This window comes from Macaca mulatta, chromosome 3, assembly GCF_049350105.2.
Source record: "Macaca mulatta isolate MMU2019108-1 chromosome 3, T2T-MMU8v2.0, whole genome shotgun sequence".
NCBI lineage: Eukaryota > Metazoa > Chordata > Mammalia > Primates > Cercopithecidae > Macaca > Macaca mulatta.
This window is the reverse complement of record NC_133408.1, coordinates 27379935-27391350: the sequence shown is the minus strand read 5'-3', so window position 1 is coordinate 27391350 and position 11416 is coordinate 27379935. Positions and strand designations below refer to the sequence as shown.

Below are 11416 nucleotides of genomic sequence, written 5' to 3'. Positions count from 1 at the left end.
TTTCCTCATTAGGGCATAAAAGTCTCCATCAGCCTTTTCACTCAGAAAATTCCAAGAGTTTTAGAAATTCTGTGCCAGGAAGCAGGGACAAATAACATGTGTTTTTTTCTTTTCTTTTCTTTTCTTTTCTTTTCTTTTCTTTTCTTTTTTCTTTCTTTCTTTTTCTTTTTCTTTTTTTTTTAGACGGAGTCTTGCCCTGTCGCCCAGGTTGGAGTACAATGGCATGATCTTGGCTCACTGTGACCTCCGCCTCCCGGGTTCAAGTGATTCTCCTGCCCCAGGCTCCCTAGGAGCTGGGATTACAGGCACGTGCCACCACGTCCAGCTAATTTTTTGTATCTTTAGTAGAGATGGGGTTTCTCCATGTTGGCCAGACTGGTCTGAAACTCCTGACCTCCTCATGATCTGCCCACTTCAGCCTCCCAAAATGCTGGGATTACAGAAGGGCCAAGTGTTTTCCTATGATACCACAACTGTATACCAACCCACAGAATTAGATGATCACAAACAAGGCGAAATACTAGGCCACCAATTAATATACTTCACAAACACACACACACACACACACACACACACACATACACACACACATCCTGTTGTAGTCCATATCAAATGTTCACGTTTGCCCCATTTCGTACAGTTTCTTACAGTTATATATGGTCATATAGCCAGAATTCTCTATTCCCCACAGACACTTGAACTTTGGCTTATCCCCATACCTGAGGAAGCGCTCAAATACAGAACATACCCTGCTCATTAGGTCATCCCAAGAATCAGCCGACTACCCCAGGTACCTTTCCTGTCATGGTGCCTATCATGCTATCTACTCACTCCTCATTGCTTGTCTAATTTCCCCTTAGACATTTCTGCAAAGTTCTGCTTACTCCTATAAAAGAAAGACTTTTTTTCTGTTTAATTTTGCATTTCTTTTCATTTGACACTTCTTAAAACAAGTGCGAATAGTGCTAAAATTACTTCAAATGTCAACATCAGCATCAAGTCTATCCGAACAAAATGAAACTAATAATTAAACAATTATATCCTAGACTTAGGCAATGCAAAATTGGCCATCTGAAGTCTTTTGAATTTATAAAGGTGCTTTTTGTAAGGTGCTTTTTACAAACCGGGTTCTACAGTGAAGGAAAGGTAAAAATACATCATTTACAAAATAACATTTGGCTACATACCAAGGGAAATTTTCTTAAAATTTCATTACTTCATTTTTATGAGTTCTCATTTACATAGAATTACATCATTTTATATCATCTGTAGCTCACTTGTATAAGCCAAATCAGACATCATCCGGCCCAGTCTCTTCTAAAGAATATACAAATACATAATTTTTATTAGAAAATAAAAATATGGAATGCTTCACAAATTTGCATGCCATTTTTTGCAGGTATATGCTAGCCTTCTCTGTATTATTCCAATTTTAGTCGATATGCTGTCTAATTGAACACAGAATCTCTTTTTATTACTATTACAAGGATAGTTGAGATTCAGGGGCTACATTGAGAGGACGGCCAGTTCATCACCTCTTTAAAATAAAAATAATTCTTTGCTTTACCCCCTAAAAGTCATCTGGATAGGGAAAAATGAATTATGTCATGAAGGTGACATTTTTTACCATTGGAGCTTTGCATGATAAAACAATATGGTGAAAGAGAATGTTGACTTTTATATGGATTTTAGCTGTGTAAATGGATTTAGCAACTTTATTTGAGGAAATAGTTCCATTTACTAAACTAATATCAATAAGTTGATTACTTGAAAATTATATTAATGAAACAAATATATTTTCTGATAATGTTTATTTAATGACAACAGACAATTTTACATGTCTTACAAATGCAAAAACAATGAAAAAATACCTCCGTTTCTTTTTGTGCTATCTTGTTCTTATTATAGTCTTTTCTTTAAAACAATTTTGTCCAGGCAAAAAAGTTAAACTAGATGAAAAATCCAGTGTTATTTTTGGACTTAGTAAAGCCACTGTGCAGTGTTTTCACCAAAACAGCAATTGTATATTGATAGCAGAAAACCTGGAATCCTCATTGTAAATGGAAGCATAAGTAGAAAAACAGTATCATACTAATACATATGCCTTTGATTCTATTGCAGACTTAAATAGAAAGCATGAACAAGATTCCATTGCATAACTAAATAGTAAGCATGAACAAGATTCCACTGTATAACTACATAAGATGCAGGAACAATGAACAGCAAAAAAATGTTGGTAAACTTTACAAATAATTGATCAGATGTGAGGTGGATCTGCCTGCTACATGGGTCACCCCATTGATTGCCAGGTTGACCTGACCGATCCAGCTGGCTCAGCCAGTGTCCCCTGCCTCCTTCATGGCTCCATGTTGGATGCTCATGGAGGATGAGGATGATGTGCTCATTAAAGGACTGTTCTTCTGTTAAGGGTATAAATGATTAGTTACTAAAATTTATGAATAAAACGAATACACAAAAAGTCAATTGAATTGCATAAATATTTCTCATATAACGTGACTAGAAATGTCCTCTCTTCCTAAATGGATTTTATGTCATGTGAAACATTTACATGACATTTACATTCATGTACATTCATAACTCATTGACATTCATAACTTTACTACAGGTTGTAATTTACATTTACATTCATAACTTTACTACTCATTTACATTCATGAGTAAATTTACATTCATAACTTTACTTCTGGTTGTAATTCACTTATTACATTTATAACTTTACTACTGGTTGTAATTCACATATTATTGCTAAATCAAGCAGTCATTTAAAAAATATGGTCAGAAACTAATTTAAGAAAGAATATTTGTCTTTTTTATATATTTTTCAAAAGAATATTAGGTATAAATAAGTAAAAACTCACTGAAGTTTCTTAAATGGGTGTTATTTTCAAAGTTAAACTATTCAGATTTATTAGTGATTCTGTCAGTTGTTTATATAAAATCACATATTCTGGTTTCACCTTCATTCTAAATTTTTAACTTACACAAAAGGAGCAGCTCTTCTGAATGTAAAAAATATGCTATTATAAACCATCTGTATTTCTGTTAATGTTGAAAAATATGAGAAAGAGTAAAATAATTTGCATATAGATACAGACACATTTCATTCTCACTTTTAACCTAAATGAACTTATTTTGGTCAGTTAATTCACTGGGAGTTGTATATATCAATCAACTCTCTCTAACTCAAGGAATCTTGCAGGAAAAAAAAGGCTCCATCTACCTTTCACTTTGCAGAAACAACTTGAGCTTAGATGGACTCTTTGATTAGAAGATCAAAATGTTTAACGAACATAAATGCTTGTTCTGGACATTGAAATACCTCATATTGCTATAATATCAGGGTCAGCAATGAACCTGACATAAGTAGTTGTTCTCAAATATAAGTTACTTGGTAATCAAAGGTAATCCACAAGCAAGAACATCAGCAACAGTTGAAAACGTATCAAAAATGTAAAATCCTTTATTAAACTTATTAAAAATGCCTCCCCTCCAAACTACTAAACTGGAATCTGCATTTTAACAGGTCCTTTGTATACATATGAAATTTGAGAAACACCAAGGTTATGTGCTTTAACAGCACAGAAGGATGCTTTAAAAGAGACCTTTTTATATATGGAATTTAACTGATGCGTGTTTTTCCAATCCTGAGACTATATGGGATCTCTGAAGGGATAAAAGAAATGAATCTTAAATGTTCACATAATCTGCCAATTTCTTGTCCCATAACTTCTCTAATTTGAGGGAAAATATTATTTCATTCATTTGCTCTTCTTTATTAGTATTTTTCTCTCAGGAAACCAAATAAAAAAAGTATAAAAGACATTTCTCATTTTCTGCCATTTTCAAAATATAAGTCAAATCTTGATCCAGGCAACAAAAGACAATTTAATAATTGACAGTCAGTTTAACCAGAGAGAATTTGCCTTTAATGTCAAAAATACAAATCCACCAATTTCTTCAATTGTCAAGAAATTTTTATTAACATTGGCCCACAATGAATTCTTTCATACTTCTTCCTGTTTTCCATTCCCAATGCTATTCCACTGGTTTACACCATAATCATTATCATCCCAATTTCCACAATACTACCTAACTAGTTTCTGAATTTTCACACAATTCTCTCTGATCCATTTTGTATAGTGTAGCCATAGTAAAATTTCTGAAATAGGAAACTGATCATGTTATCCCCTGCTTGAAACTCTTCAAATGTTTTCATTTTTAGGAAAAGGCTCAAACTCTGCAATAGCCTTCAGTAAATACCCCTAGTGATCATAGCTTTGCTCTCCTTCGGCCTAGTCTCTTTGCTTCCATCTCTTGTACTCTGCACTCCACACTCTAGGCATATCAAATTACTGTCACTTTCACAAGCTCACCTTTTCAGATTTGGCATCCTGCTACTTCAATTTAGCTCTTTCCTTATATTATATATAAAATAATATATACCGTATATGTGATGTCCAAAATAACACATAGTTTCTTTTCTCATCCTAAGTGCCACTTCAACTAGGAAGCCCATCATAATAAAATACATCTTGTGTAGATTTCATAGCACCCTGCAATTCTCTACCTTCACACATACTGCACTATATTAAAACACCCAATTATTTGTAGAGATTTGTGAAAATATTGTTTACCTAATTTTAGCAGATTACCTCTTAAACCGTCCATTTTATTAAAAACCAGTCTGATTTAGGTGATTATAGAACAACGAATAAAAAGCAGGTAAACTACAATGATAAAAAGTGAACAGGAATTTGTGGCAGGACTAAACACCAAAAGAGAGGAGAATATCAAAATAAAATAGAGGCCTAGTGATGATTATCTGGAGATAGACTTTATGGAGAAAGTTGACTATCTTTTGAGACTTAATGAAATTTCTTTCAGTTTCCTAAGCTATGTCTTACGAAAAACTCAATACCTTTCTCCAAATGCTGTGTGAATTGCCTCTCCCTGCAATTTTTGTTCCCGTGTCTGTTTCCTAGTTCCTTCTTCTACTGAAAGTTATACATCTCATTTTCGCAACTCTTTTCTCTTAGCTTTCTATCAACCCATTTGTAGAATGTAGCTCTTATCAGTAGATATAGTCCATTTTAGAAATTTGGAAACAACAAATGTGTTTTTCACAGCAGAACTTAAACAAATATTAAATATCTTATGATAATTATTATTATTTTGCAAGAACTTTGTTCTTGATGAAGAATTGTTATAGGTTGGACACGGTGGCTCATGCTTGTAATCTTAACACTTTGGGAGACCAAGGAGAAAGGATCATTTGAGTCCAGGAGTTCAAGACCAGTGTGGATAACATAGGGAGATATCATCTCTACAAAAATAAAAATAAATAAAAAATTAAAAAATTGCATCCTGGTGTGGTGGTGCATGCCCATGGTCCAGGCTACTTAAGAGGCTGAGGTGGAAGGATCACTTGAGGCTGAGAGGTCAAGGTTGCATAAGCTATAATCACACCACTGAATGCCAGACTGAGCCACAGAGAACCTGTCTCAAAAAAAAAAAAAAAAAAAAAAGGAAAAAGAAAAAAAAAGCATTTCTATACCAGTTATTTGGTCACCATGCAAATCTCATGGACTGGAAGATTCACCCATGTTAAAAATGTTCATATTACCCAAAGCATCTACAGATTCAATGCAATCCCTATCCAAATACCAAAGACATTCTTCACAGATGTAGGAAAAAAATTCTAAAATGGATATGGAACCACAAAAGACCTGCCTAGCCAAAGCTATCCTAAGCAAAAAGAATAAAACTGGAAGAATCACATTACCTGACTTCAAATTATACTACAGAGCTATATAACTGAAATAACATGGCACTGGCATAAAAACAAACACACAAACCAATGGAACAGAATAGAGGACCCAGAAACAAATTTGCATACCTACAGTGAATTCATTTTTGACAAAGATGTCAAGAGTACATTGGAGCAAGAATAGTCACTTCAATAAATGGTGCTGGGAAAAATTCATATGCAGAAGAATGAAACTAGACCCTTATCTCTCATCATATACAAAAATGAAATAAAAATGAATTAAAGACTTAAATCTAAGATGACAAACTATGAAGCTACTACAAAAAAAAAAAAAAAAAAAAAAAAAAAACAGCTTTGGAGAAACTCTCCAGGACATTGATCTGGGCAAAAATTTCTTGAGCAAATACCTCGTAAGCACAGGCAACCAAAGCAAACATGGACGAAGGGGATCACATCATGTTAAAAAAGCTTCTGCACAGCCAAACATACAATCAACAGAGTGAAGAAACAACCCACAAAAATGGGAGAAAAGATTTGCAAACTACCTGTCTTACAAGAGATTAATAACCAGAATATATAAGGAACTCAAAGAGCTCCATAGGAAAATAATCTAATAACCCAGTCAAAAAATTGAAAAAAGATTTGAATAGACATTTCTCCAAAAAAGACATACAGATGACAACCAGACATATGAAAAGGTGCCCGACATCATTGATCATCAGAGAAATACAAATTGAAACTGCAATGAGATATCATCTCACCCTTTTTAAAATGGCTTATATCCAAGAGACAGGCAATAACAAATGTTTGTGAGGATGTGAAGAAAAGGAAACCCTTGTACACTCTTGGTGGAAATGTAAATTAGTAAAACCACTATGGAGAACAGTTTGGAGATTCCTCAAAAAACTAAAAATTGAGCTACCATGTGATCCAGTAATCCCTCTGCTGAGTATATACCCAAAAGAAAAGAAATCAGTATATCAAAGAGATATCTGCACTCTTGTGTTTGTTGCAGCACTGTTTACAATAGCTAAGATCTAGAAGCAAACTAAGTGTCCATCAACAGATGAATGAATAAACGAAATGTGGTACATATACACGATGGAGTACTATTCAGCCATAAAAAATAATGAGATTCAATCATTTGCAACAACATGGATGGAACTGGAGATCAGTATGTTAAGAAAAATAAGCGAGGAACAGAAACACAAACATTGCATGTCCTCGCTTACTTGTGGGATCTAAAAATCAAAACAATTGGACTCATGGACATGAGTTCAAGAGTGAAAGGATAGTTACCAGAGGCTGGGAAGGGTAGTGGTGTACGTGGCTGAGGGAGAGGTAAAGATGGTTAATGGGTACAAAAAAAAAACAGAAAAAATGAAAAACACCTACTATTTCATAACACAATAGAGTGGCTATAGTCAATTACATGCTTAAAAATAACTTAAGGAGTGTAATTGTATGGTTTGTAACTCAAAGGATAAATGCTTGAGGGGATGGATACCCCCATTCTAGTTGATGTGCTTATTTCAAATTTCATGCCCATATCAAAACATATTATGTACTCTACAAATATATACATCAACTATGTAACCACAAAATAATAAAAAATAAAAATAACAACGAATAAATACTCAAATGGCTTCACCTAAAAGGAGCATTTGCTTTTAGGGAACACCTATCCCAAAACCGTATCCTAAACTTAGTGATATTAAAATTTTCAAATTTTCTTCCAGCTCAGAAAAACTATCCCCCAGTTTTTCCCCATGGAAATGAAAACATTCATTTGAGAAGGCAAATATCTATACTACTGGTGGCCTTATTTTTGTTCTTGTTCCAATATCATATATGTCGGAGTTACCTAAAAGATTTAGAAATAATCATCAGAATTTAAGCCCCCACAGAAAAGAATTTTGTATCTTCAATACTGCATCCTCATTATCTATAGTAAGGCTAGGCAAAGTATAGTGATATAACAAAAATTATAAAATGAATGAGTGAAAGAACCTTCCTAATCCAACAAATTGTTGGGGTTCTTCATTTGATAACCACTAGGGAGAGTGCAAACAAAATTAACAACAACAACAACAAACCATGAAAGAGCTGGGAAGGTTTCAAATAGGAGAAAAAAAAAAACAAGAATATAGGAAAACAATGGAAAGTATTACCCATTTTTCCCCTCTCTGAATATGAACTATGTGACAGCAATTGTCTTTGAGGCATTTGAACATAATAAACAGAGGAGAGACTTAGAATATGAGTCCCAAGACTGCCAAGGGTAAAATTTTTAGTCAAAAAGCATATAGGTCTTCAAGCCTAGATCTTTGGAGAAAAGGTCTTGATTTTGGGATACGGATCAGTTATTTTAAATCTATCAAATGTATGTAATATTAATAAATATTTACAAGGTTGCAATATTCTGGATATTTCTGCAAAAAGTTGATTTTGATTTTTTAATGCTAATTAATGCTGAAGGAGTAAATAGGAGGATACCAGATATTTATATTTTGATAGTCAGGAGCAGGACCAGCTACATAATTTGTGAGGACCAGTTAAAAAATAGAAATGTAGGCTCCTTTATAAAAATTATTGGAAATTTAGCAACATCAACAGTAGCACATTAAACCACATATAAGACCCTTTTGCATACCCATAAAGCTGACTGTGGTTGGGAATAATACTAAGTGCAATGAAATATGCTAAAATGGTGATCATCTATGTCTTTGTGACAAAACATTTTTGACACAAAATTATTTACCTAAAAATCTACTTGAATAACAATTTAATGTTATATTATTTTGCCTCAGCATTAACTTCCTTTATTATTGAATTTAACTGTATCTTTCCTCTTTGGAAATGGGAAAATTAGAGACACCATTAGATGATAACATCTTCTGATTAAAAGTTCCTTGATGATCAAAGTAATGAAAAAAAAGATAATTAACATTTATGAACCAATTAGTATGTGCTAGATGCTACAACTACCTAGGCTCATTAATCCTGAAGTAAAAATTTTCCGGTTATCAGCATACATTCATGTGTAATTAATGAAGTAATTAACAAATGCAAGTAACTTGCCAAAGTATCACACAACCAATAGATGACTAATTAAGAATCAATACCGAGATTTGTTTAGTATGAAAAAGGAGAAACTTCTCTAATTCTTCTTAGAGCATTCTAGTTGTCTCTTCTTTTTCTCCTATTCCCCAGGGAAAATGAAGTTATTAATATGATTGATTATATCCCAAGGCATTAACTGTGTAGTAAAAAGCTTAAATTTGTTATTTTCTCTGTTTTCTTTCCCCTTGTGACATACAATTTTTTGATACTTCCTCTCTCTCTTTCTATTTCTCTCTAAATTGTATAAATTCAGATGCTCAGATTTAGATCTACGTAAGTGGGAAACTTCATTTATGTACTAAACTTAAATGTCCTTTTACTGAGCTTTTTATTGCTGCACTGAGTTCTTGCAAAGTGGTTGTCAAAAACCTGTTCTGTTATTGCATTTGGGTTCTCAGGTAGAAAAATGGAATGATGTGTAAGGCGGTGTTTATATAGTTTTGCATCTTTATTCATAGCATCCAGCCTCATACTTAACTTCCCTTTACATCCATATAGTGTGTGATACTCACTTACAGTTTTGTTTTTAGGATTAAATAATGTAATGAATCCATAGTGCCTGGCACATCCGTTCTACTTGACAAAAGCAACTACAATAATAATGACATATCTATTTCAGGATGGGGAATGAGCCTATGAAAATACATACTTGGAACAATTGAATTAGAAAAAAACTATTGATTTGCAAATTGAATAGGATAAGATTATGAAAGTTAGCTTTGAGAATGTGATAAGAAAGAGAATAAGAGATACATGTGACATTTCAAAGTTTGAACAGTCTATGATAGTCAATTACATTAGGAAAGCTAGGCCTTTTCAACTAGAAATGATTCGTAGAAGAATTTTATCAACTTGACATTTATGAAAGCTACATTTGATAATATATGACAAAATATGGCAAATACTCTAGTTTCTTGTGTCTCCATAAAAGCTCAAAATGTGGCTTTCACTCAATGAATATGTTTCTATGGAAACTAACATAAATAATGTATATATACTATTTTCTAATCATCTAGCTTAGTACAGGACTAGAATTTCAAAGGCTGAAACAAGTAAAATTTATTTAATATCTTAACTGTGTCAAGTAAGAGTTAGAAGACATGGGCCACATTAAAATTCTTCTGAAGAACTCAGTATGTCAGTATTCTATTTGTTGAATAAATGGTGACCTATATGTTTTAAAGAAAATATATGTAAGAATTAATTGACATGCTATTGTAAAAGTTTAGGAGTTTTACTTGAATTCTCCTTCAGACAGATGGCTATTTCATTTTAAAAAGACAGAGGACACAGGAGTGCATGTGGTGAGACAAAGTATTTTATTATTTTTCCTCCAAAAAAGTTTTGATTTTAGTTAGGTACTTAGACATGTGCAGTTTGAGATCCAAAGTTCAGCACCATAAATCTTAGAGCAGACCATCTGGAGCTAAAAATATTTAAGAACAGGTGTTATAAATTGTCCATTTATGTTCATATAGGAGCAAGATGGTAGTAGAAAATCTGCTTTCAAGTAGAAGTACATCTTGATGGACATTTCAGAATAAATTATCTGCCAAATATACTCTTAAATGTAGGAAAAAATTTTGTCATATAGGTGAGGTCGCTTAGGAGCATCTGTTTACATTTGGAAAATTTCAAGTTAAGTTTCCATTTTAGAATACTTGTTGCTTGATAGATCATTTTACAGGAAATATTTACCAGGAGATTTTTCTTTAGGTCTCTTTTCTTAGTAACATAAAGCTCTTTTGTCAGAGAATAATTAATATGTCTTCTTACTTATTATGGCAGGGATACCCAACAACCCCTTATTTGCAAATATCTTTATTTTATATACAATCACCTCTTTGCATTCATAGGGGATTGGTTCTAGAACTCCCCGAGGATACAAAAATCAATGGGTACACAAGTCCCTTATATAAATAGTGTAGTATCTGCATATAGCCTTAGGTGTAGTATGTGTATATAGTCTTTAAATCATCCCCACATTACTTATAATACCTAAAACAATGTAAATGATATCCTTGAACAATGTGGCAGGTCAGGAATGCTGACTCCCCATGTAGTCAAAAATCTGCATATAGTTTTTGACTCCCCCAAAACTTAACTACTAATAGCCTACTGTTGACTAGAAGCCTTACCAATAACATAAACAATTGCACACATTTTATATGTTATATACATTATATGCTGTATTCTCCCCATACATTAAGGTAGGAAAAAATAAAATGTTATTAAGAAAATCCTAAGAAAAGAAAGTATATTTACTATTCATTAAGTGGAAGTGAATCATCGTAACGGTTTTCGTCTTCATATTTTCACATTGGACAGGCTGAGAGGGAGGAGGGAAAGGAGGAGTTGATCTTGCTGTCTCAGGCACGGCAGAGTAGAAGGGGGTGGAGGAGGCAGGAGAGGCAGGCAAACTCAGCGTGACTTTACAGAAGTTCATTGTAATTTCTGTCTAACTTTTGTGCATACATTACTAATCCTTTCCCCACTGCTTGCTTTA

The 11416-nt window shown here is 33.3% G+C and overlaps 1 non-coding gene across 1 annotated transcript; it reads right to left on the bottom strand.

The window, feature by feature from the left end:
• Nucleotides 1-1355: 1355 nt before the first annotated feature.
• LOC114677193 (U6 spliceosomal RNA) lies at nt 1356-1460 on the bottom strand. The gene has a single exon (XR_003728494.1). It is a non-coding gene; the product is annotated as a U6 spliceosomal RNA (small nuclear RNA).
• Nucleotides 1461-11416: the final 9956 nt, after the last annotated feature.